General features: G+C 50.6%; 1 protein-coding gene and 1 non-coding gene across 14 annotated transcripts in view; both read right to left on the minus strand.

Moving 5' to 3' along the window:
- Window positions 1-13531, minus strand: part of CPNE2 (copine 2) — a 205538-nt gene that overhangs the window by 66734 nt on the left and 125273 nt on the right. The window lies entirely within an intron of this gene.
- On the minus strand, window positions 110-252 carry LOC140896570 (small nucleolar RNA SNORA57). The gene has a single exon (XR_012154580.1). It is a non-coding gene; the product is annotated as a small nucleolar RNA SNORA57 (small nucleolar RNA).

Below are 13531 nucleotides of genomic sequence, written 5' to 3' on the forward strand. Positions count from 1 at the left end.
GGTGTTTGAACCCTACCCCAAATCACACTCGTGACTCGTTTTCCTCCTGTCGCCCCACCCTGAAAACTGTCCCAACAGCCTCAGATGCCCCTTGTCACCCTCCCATGCAATATGTGCCAGCGAATGAGGGTAGGTCCAGCAGACGGGAGCTGCCAGCTCTGCAGACACAACGTTGGAGTTTTGCATTTCCTATCCCTCCGTACATCACACGCAGGAGGAACGAGCTACTGCATGCATGCCAATAACTGGAGGAGCCAGCCCAGCCCAGAACCCCCCACTCTGCGCCCAGAGGTGGACGGAGATCAGAACCAGAACCCCCAGCTGAGAACATCACAAAACAGAGGGCCAGCACTTTATCTAGTAGCGATATCGCCAGCTGGGGCACTTCACATCCGCCCTACATCAGACCAGGACCCCCAGGTGTACTGTAGAAATCTCCCTCAGAGCTATGCTCCACAGACAGCCCTGGGGAGACACCACTGAACTAAGTCGTCTCTGCCGAGGGGGAAGAGAGCTCGTCCTGTGCCCTTTCTCCTTCCCTCATGCCACCCATTGGACACACCCTTGACTGATCACTCGGGACATGCCATGCGATCACTTAGCAGGGACAAGACCTGGCCCTTAGCGCGCAATCCCCAGCCTGTTTTCCAGTGCAATGTGTGTAGTTTGTAGCACCATGTGCCCACCCCATTGGGATCTCACGTGTTTTTATTACACAGGGGAGTAAGCAACCTGAAGGCTTCTTTTCACCCAACAGCTCATGAGAGGGACTCCGAGGCTGGCTACTAAGAACAAGAGGGACGCAGTGAGGCAGCCGGGTTAGAGGCTGAGCATAGCTACAGAAGCTTGCTTCACTGAGTGGGAGAAAGACTAAACAGCCTGTTCTCCCCCACGCCAAACAGGCTGGAGCACCCGAAAAGCAGCCGCCCCTCAGCCCACCACGCGTCTCAGCCTGGCTCTCACCCCTCTCCTCGTCAGATTATTTACTTATATTACTGTAGGGCCGAGAGACAGCTGGGTGCTGCACAGACATATAGTGAGAGACAGCCAGAAGAGTTCACAGTCTCCTCCCCTTCAGGGTTCGTCTACACTGCTGAGTTAACTTGAGTCATACCTCCAGCCTTGCCCCCAACTTGGAGTCCCGTCCACACACAAACCCCCTTCACTCAAGTGCGGTGATGCTTTTACCTCAAGTCGGCTGGCCCGTCAGGGGCACAGGCTACAGCTTGAGTCAGCTGCTAACATGACCACTGCGTAGTATAATCCAGTCCCTCTGCACAGCTCACGTGAGCTAGGCTAACCCGAGAGGACTGAACCCGCGTTATCTACGAACGTGGTAACTCTGCAGTGAAGACTTCGCTTCAGTTTCCCTTTCCCCACTTCCCTCTCACTCCAAGCACCTTTCCCCCCCTCTCTCTCACAAACACCGACCCCCCCAAACTAACATTTGGGAAACAAGCCCACCTTTGCCAGGCCCAAGCACTCCAAAACCACAAGACATGGCCCCACAATCAGGAGACCGGCTTAAAAATCACAAGTGGTTTTTAAAATAATGCATCTGAGATTCCAGTTATTTTCCCTCTGATTATCGAACCTTTAGGGGGTCATGTTTTCAACCTTTTCTCCAGAAGAATGACAGCCAGAGACTTTTTTTTTCTTTAAATGAAAGCTGATAGTCTCCAATAATCACCTAACTCTGGGCGCTGTGGACTCAATTAAAAATACACCAAATATCACAAGATCCCTGATAATAAAAAAGAAATCACAAGCTGGCAACAGAGGACGGGGAAAGAGATATGGAATTAACCCATTGGGTGCTGGCCATCTTCCTGCTTACTCTACCTTGGTGTTGTATTCCCTCCTCCTGCTGCGCACACATTGTCTGTCGCTCATGCCTAAGCGCTTTGGGGCAGAGGCTGTGTCTTCCTAGGTGCTTGTACAACACTCGGAAGTGTTGCCCCATTCCCCGGGGATTGAAGATAATAAGGCCACCACAGAACAATTCTTGATTTTCTGTGATTACAACTATTCCTAAAGCAATTTCCTTGTGTCACCTCTTGAAAAGAGCTCTGCGATCCAAACTGCTTTTCATAGCAACTGGTCTTCTCACATCTCTTCTTTTCATCTGGTCTCTTCCTCACTTTTTTCGCCTATGGGCTATCTTATGTTCAGCCTTTACCCAGCTGGCCCTGCCTCGGTTTCACCATAAAGTTGCCAACGATTTTCTCCCTGGTCAGTAGCTGAACCTCAAAGGGATGAGTATGTGTGGGGGAAACATATCCCCTGTTTTTAAATGGTCCCTCACAAACAGCACAACCCCTGTGGGATCAGGGATTCTCCCACTGGAAGTACCTAGCGGAAATTGCAAGCACCTGGGGCAGAGAGATTAAGGGAGGCCAGGGCTGGAACTTAGAATCAGATAACTGAGGGGGGAGGGAGGGAGCGAAGAACCAGTGCATCGGAATTAGGCTCTCTAAGAAATGAGCTGCCAAGGGTTACAGCTAGTCCAGGCCCCACAGTGTGGCTTCTGCTGCCTTGAGCCCTAAGTTATTTACTTAGCCTTGTACTGAATGCAGGCAAGCATGGATAAGCTCCAATTACGAGTGTGCTTAAAAATCCAGGGTTTAACAATATCAAGCCCTCTAATGAGGCAGTGGTGAAATACAATGAAGCAATGACTTTCAGCAAGAGTGAAGTGAGGGCTGGCGAAATGTGCTGGATTCTCAGCCCTGCAAACAACTGTCCTCTCTTCGCCCAGAGCACAGGTGCAGTACGGGGCGGTGGCAGGACACGCGTCACCAAACGGTCTTCGCAATGCACTTCAGCCTTCTGATGCAAAACCATTCTCATCTCCAAAATAAGAGCCTCACCTCGCCCTTACATAGTGCCTTGTCTTTGTCGATCTCAAAGCACTTTACAAAGGAGGCCAGTATCATTTCCCCCATCTTATAGATAGGAAAACTGAGGCAAGGAGCAGGAACGTGACTTGCCCGAGGTCAGTGGCAGAGCCAGGAATAGACCCCCAACTCTCCAGTGTCCCTGTCTAGAGCTCCAGTCACTAGGCCTGTCTCCATGCTTCATTCAGCCCTCGAGTCTGCCACGAAAGGGGTCAGTTAGTGCCAGCTATGGTGGTGATGGGGACCCCGTTCACTAGAATATTGACCAAGACCATCTAATTCCACCCAAGGATGAGAATGGGCATGTTTCTCTGCTCTGCCACTTCCCAGAAGTGAAGAAACTCACTAACAGCTACCACTGGAACTTCCTTCCTCCCCCCTCCCCACCCAGGATACTAGGCGACCGTGTAACATAGGGCTGGCTGCCCCAGAAGGCCTTCAGCACTGGAGCTCAGCCTTTGGCTGCAGGAGGAACAGCTTCCCTTCCAGTTACATTACAGCATGAAGCAGCCAAATGGTTCATGCATGTGGCTAGGAGATCTTCTCAGCTGGCTGTGTAATACACAGAGAGTTCACATCGAGAGGGGAAAGCTCATGATACTGGAGATGTTCCCTGGTGTGGCTGCAGCTGGGTTGAGGCACAGGATGGCCACAAATACAGGTGACCACGAGTGGTTTCACTCTGGAGAATGTCGTACATACAAAGCGTCCGCCAAGCTGCTTTGCAGGGATAAATAAGGCAGGACCATGAACACAGCATAAACTCCTGGAGTCAGGGGTGCAAAGCGATCACCTGCTGAAGGAACCACCCTGTCAGAAAGCCAATAAGAGAGAGAGACAAAGAACTTCAGAAGCACAGGCATGGAAATACCTTTTCACAAGGGATTCGGAGCAAGCTGGAGAAGCAGGGATGCACAGAGGTACAGATTCTGGGGCCTTAGAGACCAATGAACAGGACCAGTTTTTCAGTTTCACTTCTCTTTCCCTCCACTATCTTTGGGGATTTACAAAGGAAGACGGGGGGGGGGGGGGCTTCTTAAAGAGGGGAAAACTTAACTACAGGGAAGCAGATCCTGGGTGCTGGGGACAGACTGGGCTTTTCCATGTGCCGGGCAGATGCAACTTCAGAACCAGGTTGTCTTTTAATAATCGGATGGCATGTGGAGTGATAGCAACTCACGACTTGCAGGCTTCTGGGCAAATCTTCGGGTGAGGAAGAAAGGTCAGAGGACTCCATACTAAGGTGCCTTCTAGGGGCTTATGCCTCCTTTTTTAGTATTCAGCATGGATTGTTAGCACACAATCGGGCTGCTCTTCCAATATCATTCATTCTTTCCATCCATTTTTTAAGATACTTGATATTTAAGTCACGTATGGGCTGTATTGCCTATAAAATGTGACCACCAATTATTTCTGCTAGTTAAGTCAGGAATTAGATTCAAGACTGCTAGGGATTATCCAACATATCCAGCATGCTAGTGAAAAAGGAGCCTATCTGGAAACTGAAGATTCTCTTTGAAAGGTAATTTTCATTTCCCAATGCTTATTAATCCTTTTCGTGTCAAGTCAGGTGCATGCAATCTCTCTCTCTCTCTCTCACACACACGGTTTTCTGCTTCCACCTCTTAAAAGCCGGTGGGCTCCATTGTTTGTGATATGGGTTGCCATGGAAAAGGTATAAGCAGGGGGGTTTTTTAGTCTTAGGAAATGTCACACTCTTGGAGGGAAGCTGAATGAGAATGGGGCCGATTCAGACCCGGTGACAGTGCAGGTTCCCAGATACCATGGCGATGTTCACAAAACATAAATGCCTAGAATTACGACATCCAACCAGATAGCTGGGCAGATAGAGAGCAATAGATCCGCATCCACCTACCCCCAAGGCTGGATATTTACAAGCATGCCTAGAATATCTGCATTAATGTTTTCAACTCATACTTCTTTTGCCATTTGCCACCGCTTATTTCACACAGTGACCCCTGGCTGCTTGCCAACGGCCGCTACCCTAAACTTGTATAATTTATTCTGGTTTCCATGGCACCTCAAAGGAGATGTAACTTGAACTGACACAAGGGTGCTGGGGTGCTTCCCCAGGGCAGGCTCCGTGGCTGGAAAGTGACCAGGCAAACCCCTTCCAGCTGAAAACCTGAGATGAGAAATGGATGCCGGCTCATGACCCCACACCTGCAAGCAGCTCATGGTTCTTAAGGCCCAGGGCCTGAGAAGGAAAGGTTTGAGCTAAGCAAACCATGCTGATAAAACCAGAGGCAGAGTTAGACGGCTGCTTTCTGTTCATTTGTGAATTATCCTAAGTAAAAGTCTATTCCCCATCTGCACCCCGATATGGCCAGGAGTTATGGCCGGGATGGAAGTTATCTGTGTAACCCCCTCCGCCCCCCAATCCCTAGCACTCAAATTGACGGCAGAACTACATTCCAGATCCCCTCCTCATGTGCAAATCAATTTTCTCTAGCCATAGAGTCCCAACCAAATAAATCACCCCACTTACTAACGTTGCCTCGTTTCTTAGAACTCCTTTTCTCTGTTCAAGTCCGCGTGGCCATAACTGCAGTTGGATATTAGCCTTAGCGACTGAACAACGACAATGGCGGGGGGAGGTGGATCAAAGACACATGAGCAGCATTCTTTTCAATGTTCACAGCTGAGCACGTGACTTCCTCAAATCTCCATCCTCATCAGGAGCCATTTGCAACCAGAGGGCCAAGTTCTCTGGTGCAAGCTGACGTTGCCCCTCTGGCTTCATCTAAACCAATTTAGACCACTCTGAGTAGGTCGTAACTGCAAATTAAGGTGTGACTGCCGCGTGGGTAGGCAGACCTGGGCTTGCTTGCATCTAGTCGCTGCAGGTAAGGATAGCAGTGAAAACTTGGTCGGAGTTGGCAACAAAACTAGGTACTAAGTGTCCCCAGCACTTGGGGCCACTTGGGGCAGGCAGCCTAAGCTGGATTCTGCACCGTCATGTCTTCACTACCTGCGCCAGCTGAAACGGGTATATCTTCCCACACTGCAATCACACCTTAATCTGCGGTGTAGAAGTACCCTCCACGGGTCTCTGTGGTGGGCCTAAAGCTGCCATGGAGAGCCGCACATCGAGCTCCAACCCCTTTGGGGTGGCCAGCAGCCGATGGTGAAGATCAGAGGGGTGGCCCTGAGCTGCAATGTTCCATTCCTGGTCAGGAAATTCGAGATCTGGAGCCAAAAATCTTCCCATGCTTGGGAACACCGAGATCTAGGGTTTGGTTTTCTCCAGCAGAACCTCAGAGCCCAGGGTCTCCAAATAGGTTTGGGCCCCAGCTATTTACCTCTTGTTGGCTCACGGGGCCCCTTGTGCTTTTGCAACACACACACACACCTCATCCACCCACCCCTATTGCCTCTTTCATTCCTAAAAACAAAATGTGCCTCTCTCCCTGGAAAGAAGCTGCTGTCATCGTCTCAGCGGATGCCTCTTTGTCAGAAGGCTATTATTAAAGATGCCATTACTGACATTTGCTCCATCCATTCAAGATGGGATGAAAGAGGGCAGGTCACGGGGGAATAAAACTCTTATCAATTATTCTTTGTGCATCTTAAAAAAGAAAAATCCAGTTCAAACTTGCCTACTATAGGCCTATTACCTTAGTACTATTTAAAAAGCTCCTTTGCTTAAAATATTCGTGCCACCAAGGGGTGCAATTTACATATGATTAACGCTTCTCTTTTCATTCCTAGGTCTGGAGCCTCCTCCCCACCCCCCTGAATTCTGACACATAAAACAAAAATTGAAAATAAAGAGTGATCAGAATTCATAGGGAATTAAACCAAACCCAGACTTGCCAACAACAAAGTAAGCATATAACTGCCACAGACACAAGAGACGTCTCCTCGAAAAGCAATTTACTGCTGAAGTTTTTAAAAGGGATGGAAGACTGAAACGGAAGTGCAGAAAGATATTACGATCGGAAAGCGGATGGGGGCAAGCTGTTACTGCTCCTTTGGAAAGGAAACAAGTGAAATTGTGTATATTAATTAAAGACAAGGAACAGGGGTTGTGCTGTGATCTGTGGCATCACAGTCTTTCTCAGTAAATGCTTCCTGTTAAATCAGCTTCAGCTACAAACTGGCTTCCGTTCAGCTTGACTTTCAGCTTTGTCCCCTTTGTTCACCAGAGATCACACAGAGTCTGGAACTCTGCTGCACAGATACCTAGCAATGGAATAGTACATTGCAAATGTGTGTAGCATTTCTTATCATACACGGTCTTCATCAGTGCTGCAGCAGCTGCCTCCTCCATGTTCCCTGGCCAACAATTTCAGATTACGTATGTGTGTGTCCTGTGACCAGCTTGGTCATAGGGCATCATTTTCCTAATGTTTCAATGCGTGGTTTTATCCCAGAGGTGCCCCACTCCTCTCTAGGACCCCATTTGACAGAGGGGGAACTGAGGCACAGCGGCTAAGTGCCTTGCCCAAGGTCACACAGGAAGCCCATGGCGGAGCAGCGACTTGAAACTGGGGCTCCCACATCCCAGGCCAGTGTCCCAATCACTGGGCTGGTCCTTCCACTCCAGCTCCAGATTATACAGCATATAAATGACGGCTAACATTCTCCAAAGTAGCCGCTGACCTTGTGTTCCTCCAGTTTTGCACGTCCAGCTCAAGACACCTTTGTCTCAAGTTGGGCACACAAGATCAGTGGCCACTTCTGAAAACTTTGTCTTATGTATCAATCTCCCAATAGGGCCTCTCTCACAGGAGGGAGGTGAACAGAGGGATAGTCAAGTATTCTTACATAGGGATCTTTACATATGGAACACGGCTGATCGCGTGTGTCTATGCAGGAGGAAACGTAACCGAGCATGATGCTTCCAGCCAAAACACCACCACCCGGGCACTCTCCAGGAGAGAGAAAGCAGAGTGCTTGTATCTCACTCTCAGACCCGCCATCTTGAGTCCCCGCATCATGGCACTGTCCCCCCATGTGGTTCGGCTCAGCTTTATTTGGCCCAGGATGACAAAACCAACCACTACCAAAATCGTCCTTCCAACCACCATGTCCCACAGGAAGAGTTTTTGGTCTCTCTATGGGTTGGGGGGTGATGGCAAAACAAAGGTGCTGGGGGGCTGGACAAAAGGGGGACTGCTTGTCCTGCCTCCCAGCTCCAGGGATAGGGAAGCCGGCTCCCCAGCCCCAGAGCCAAGATGTACGTGGGCCTGTGGGGCGAAGAACTGCTCTGGGATGGGAGGGGGCACAGCAGAGGTGGAATCAGCAATGGGGTTGGAGGGCTGTGAGGAAAGCAGCTCCTCCCCTCCTCTGCCCTGGGCTCCCGACGGACCCGGGCAACCCCAGGCAGCTCTCAAACCCCAGGATTTTGCAGCGAGGTACGACCCCAGCCAACAGGCAAGCCGACTTCTTACATTTAAAGGGGCGGCACACAGCAAGCCGACCCACGCACACTACAATCCACCCCCAGCTAGGAAAGGCCATCGATCTCATGCTGCCCTTGTCTCAGCTGGGGGAGGGGGTGAAGATCCCCAGCTCCCAGCAATTCCAGTCCTTGGGCCCAAAATGGGAAGATCCCAGGACTTCAGACAACCCTCCCTGCCCTTCCGCCAGTGGCTCAGCTTCCCTCTTTCAGCTCTCTAGCCCCTTCCGAGTCTTGCAAGGGCAGCTGGTCACGCCCACTGCCCCATCCCGTTGCTTTGTGTGGAAGGGGGTAGTGAAGAACCTATGCTTGCTGCCCGCTTCTCTCGACTTGAGAGGGCAGGCAACTGAAAATGCCTCGTGGCCCTGCTGCGCTGGCCCTTTAACCGTCTCTGGGGCCCAGACCCCACCCCCTAGAGGTTGCTGGGCTCAGGGATCATGGATTCTGCTCTCTAAGCAAAGTGACCTGGAAATATCTTCATTATTGTTAAGCAAATTAGACTCGTCTGGTTGTTGACATGCCTGCAACTGCCCCAAATGGCCGCACTCAGCCAATGAAGCGCAAAAGGCCATTTCCTTTCCACATTCACACTCGCAGCCATACGCTGTCAAGAGCCCCCCCCCCCCGCCCCCAACCAGCTGCACTACGTGGGGTTCAGAGTGAGTACGGGCCCACTGCCGAGATGTCCCCGCGTCCCACTAGGAGATGCTGCAGCTCCAGCTCTCTCTCGGCTCTGCCCGGGCGAACGTGCGAGTTGGTCTCTCACAAGCTTGAAACCAAGGGACCGGGTTTAAAAGGAAGAACAGCAGAGTTATCACCGCAGACAGTTTGAAAAATTGCTGGAGACAGGTAATGGGGAGGCAGGATAATTATGCAGCCAGTTGGCATTCGGGACTGGGGCATAGTGTGGAGGGAACAGAGCTGTTTCCATGGGCCCAGGCAGAAAGACAACATCACTCAGGCTGGCCACTGGCTCTGACCCGGGAGACCAAAATGGACGGCAGATCTGTCACCACTAGTGCAGTATCCTGCTCTCACTTAGGGTAGCAAACGTAATCCCTGCCGCGTAAGCAGGAAAGAACTCAGCCTTGTCTAGGACGGGAATCCGTCACTGGTGACTAGTGCAGAGCATCAATGCAAACCCCTATGGGAGATGGGCAAAGCCACAATTTGCATTGGCTGAGCTCACCCTTCATGGAAGCTGCACCAAAGCAACCACCAGCTGATAACTGCTAACTCTGTCTACACTATAGGTTCGCTGTGGGGCTAGGCTGGTTGCTGGCCACTGAATGCTGTAATCAGGAGTAACCCCACTTTAGACAAGGCCTTGGAATAAGTTCTGCTCAGTCTGGGAGTGGGAACATTTGGCCAGGGATAAGAGATGCTCAGGAGGGCGTTAAGGAGGTGTGAAACTCTAAACTCCTGCCTTTTAATGCAGAAGTTGCCAAACAAGGCTCCGGGGAGGCGAACGTACACACTTGTGGCTCCAGGGTGCAATGTCGTATAGCTGTCCTGGTGCTTTCAGAGCTGGCCTAAGTACCAGCAAGGCAAACAGCTGTTTTGGACCTGGCCCTTTTAGGAGCCTCACATTCAAGTGGGGCTTTGCACCCCAGGCCCTTGTCCTTAGCATGGGGGCTGTAGGGGAGGGACTCTGTGGTAACTACTGTAGTCTTCCAACACCACAACACATGGGCTGATTCACCCCCCAACTCCCTTCGGGCACCTAAGACGCTCATGAATTGTAAGAACCTTGGTGGCACAGTGGGGTTTTCCTCCCTCTCAAGCAGGGGTGTCAACTCATTTGGTGGCAGGGGCCAGATTCCAGGTTTGATTACAGTCTGGGGGCCAGAATACAGACTCAGGCCTTCATGCTTCCCCACGGATGTCAAGGGGAGGATTTCACAGAGATTAAGGGGAGAACGTAGCCTTCGCGTCATGAATAAGTTGGCATTGATTATTTATCCAGGACCTCATCGTCCCATTCGGTATCACTCGGTGAGAAGACCTGCTCTCCTTTCGGTTACTGCTGCTCCCGCCTTTTGCTTCTCTCCCTGACTCTTCCCCCTCCCTCTTTCCAAGCTGGGCATTTCCTTCCCTGCCAGGAACTCCCTCCCCACCATTCGAGGGCTCCATTCCCACCCCTTTTCGGATCACTAGACCAGCCACGGAACAGTCAGCATGGACAATACGTTTCCTGGACTCTAGAGCTGACAAGCCAATGCGATTAATGGGAGCTCATGCCCAAGTCACTGTTTCAGGCTGTCTGCAGACTCAAGCAGACATGACATTGGTTTGCACTCACTTCACATCTTGAAAGTTCACTTTGCGGTCAGGAAGGCTACAAATGATATTTGCAAACGAAAGCCGAGGCTCTGTACAGAACAGGTCATACAGGCTACATCAACACACCACACAGGCTGGCCCCAGCACAGCCCATGGGGCCTGTGTTTGACAGCTGTAATGCATGTTGATATGCGCATGTGTGATGGGGTGTGCCCCCCCCCAACCCTAGCGTAGGAACGGTTAACAAGGCTGAGAAGGGGCCAATTAAGTGGATAGGCTACACCTTAGGGGAATTAAGTGGGCTCAGTAACCCTGGACTGATGATGGAGCCCAGCTGAGAAGGAACACATGGGACTATTTAAGAAATATTGAAACTGGAAAAGGTACAGAAAAGGGCAACAAAAATGATTAGGGGTATGGAACTGCTTCCATAGGAGGAGAGATTAAGAAGACTGGGACTGTTCAGCTTGGAAAAGAGATGACTAAGGGGGGGGCATATGATAGAGGTCTATAAAATCATGACTGGTGTGGAGAAAGTAAATAAGGAAGTGTTATTTACTCCTTCTTCTAACAGGAGAACTAGGGGTCAACAAATGACATTAATAGACAGCTGGTTTTAAACAAAGAAAAGGAAGTATTTCTTCACACAACGCGCAGCCAACTTGTGGAACTCCTTGCCAGAGGATGTTGTGAAGGCCAAGACTATAACAGGGTTCAAAAAAGAACTAGATAAGTTCATGGAGGATAGGTCCATCAATGGCTATTAGCCAGGATGGGCAGGGATGGTGTCCCCAGCCTCTGTTTGCCAGACACTGGGAATGGGCGACAGGGGATGGATCACTTAATGATTCCCTGTTCTGTTCATTCCTTCTGAATTACCTGGCATTGGCCACTGTTGGAAGACAGGATCCGGGGCTGGATGGACCTTTGGTGTGACCCAGTCTGGCCGTTCCTATGTTGTAGAAAGCCAGGAAGTCAGCAGCGGAAATGGGGGCTGCAGTGAAAGAGCCTGCAGCCACGCTCTGGATGCTAGACAGGGAAGGAAGGAAACCCAGGGGGAGTGTAGAAACCCCCAGGGTTCCAGGCCCTGAAGGAAGGGTATATCGAGAAGGGTGGTGGAGCAAAAGCCTGAGACCGGTGGTGTAGGAAAAGGCTCAGGGAAACGACAGCAAAGTGGGACATTGCAGACTTTGGCCCTTATTAGAGGGTTCCTGAGCTGGAACCCAGAGTAGAGGGTGGGCCTGGGTTCCCCTACCAAACACTGGGGAAGTGGCACAAACAGGGCAGTGAGGGAGAAGTCAGCCATTTTGGATGGAAAGACGAACAACACCTGGAATTGAAAAAGCACATTGACCTGGCTGGAGGGCCAAGCTATGAAGACAGAGCTCCCTGAGTAACACAGAGTGAGAGAGGCAGCTGAGTGCCCAAACGGGCGGCAGAAGGATGTGTTGGACGAGGAAGGAGCTAATCCCCAGAGCAGCTAGGAGGAGATGCTCTAGTGGGGATCGTACCCAGTGACAATGTATAGCACTGTCTCCCCACTCCTATGTAAGGGGCGGGCCCACTCACCAGCCAGCGCATCCAGTGAAGTTCCCACCCATGTCAGTTGTTGAGTCCCTTGCCACAGGGATGCATTTATTGCTCCAACAAAACAGTTCAAAAAGTTAATCGAAACAGGTGAACCAGGCCCTGCTACCTCGCCTCTCCTAAGGTCTCTTCCCCAGAAGCTTCTGCTGGTGCCTACACAGTAGCAGGTATCCCAGCCAGGTCGTTCGCCTAGCCGGTGGGGCGAGCCCCCTTTATGGGTCTGTTCTCCTGAAGCTCCCCTGCCCCATGCAGATTTCCATCTCACTGGAGTCTTATGAGGACTGGGTCATCTTCAGCCCTCACCTGGTCCCTGGCCTCATAGCATCAGCTGATTAGTGTCAGATGGGGCTGGGCTCAACTTCCCTTGTGGCACAGGCACCCTGGGACAGGACCACTACTGGATATCAGACTAGATTGACCTGAAGCACCTAGGAGCCCCGAAGTTCTTCTTGGTGCACAGGATAGTTCAGTCTGAGAACAAGCGTGGGATTCCAGTGCATTAGAAACTGGTTCACACCCATCCGCTTGCAGTCCTGCGATTCCCTCCCTTTTAGGCCATTATTTTATTTCAGCTGCATGAGTCTCTTTAAATTACCATGTTCCTCTGAGCCCTTCCTTCCTACCTGCTTAAACAGAAAGTAACCTGCAAAACCTGGCCTCATAAACCACTGCTAACATCCTGGTACAGTCTCTCCAGAACGAGACAGAACCTCACCGGTTAATGAAACAGAGCGGAGTCACAAGGGCCATCCTTAGAGATAACAAGCAGCTTTTTGGCACGTTGTGTAAACAGTCTGATGGGCTAATTAACCAGGACTTCCGGGATTGTAGAGTGGCTTGAAGCATCATTTTGGAACTGGGTTGCTGGCACAGAATCGGCAGTTTGCCCACATGACTTAAAAAACTGTAAATAAAGATGTCAAATATTTTTCTGACTTTACAGGGATTTTTTAAAAAACTTGTCCCTCAGCTCAAGGTTCACTTTTGATCACAGACCACGTCAAAATCAGCAGAGTTAGGCCTGGTCTACAGTATGCGATTATGTCAAATTTAGCTGCATTAGGTCGAATTAAAACTAAATCCGTCCACACAACCAACCCGGTTTTGTTGATGTAAAGGGCTCTTAAAACCGGTTTCTGTACTCCACCTTGGCAAGGGGGGTAGCACTAAAATCGACATCGGTGTTCTGGATTTGAGGTACTGTGGATGCAATTTGACGGTATTGGCCTCTGGGAGCTATCCCAGAATGCTCCATTGTGACTGCTCTGGACAACACTGTAAACTTAGATGCACTAGCCAGCTAGTCAGGAAAAGCCCCGGGAACTTTTGAATTTCATTT

The sequence above is a fragment of the Lepidochelys kempii genome, chromosome 12 (assembly GCF_965140285.1).
Source record: "Lepidochelys kempii isolate rLepKem1 chromosome 12, rLepKem1.hap1, whole genome shotgun sequence".
Lineage (NCBI taxonomy): Eukaryota > Metazoa > Chordata > Testudines > Cheloniidae > Lepidochelys > Lepidochelys kempii.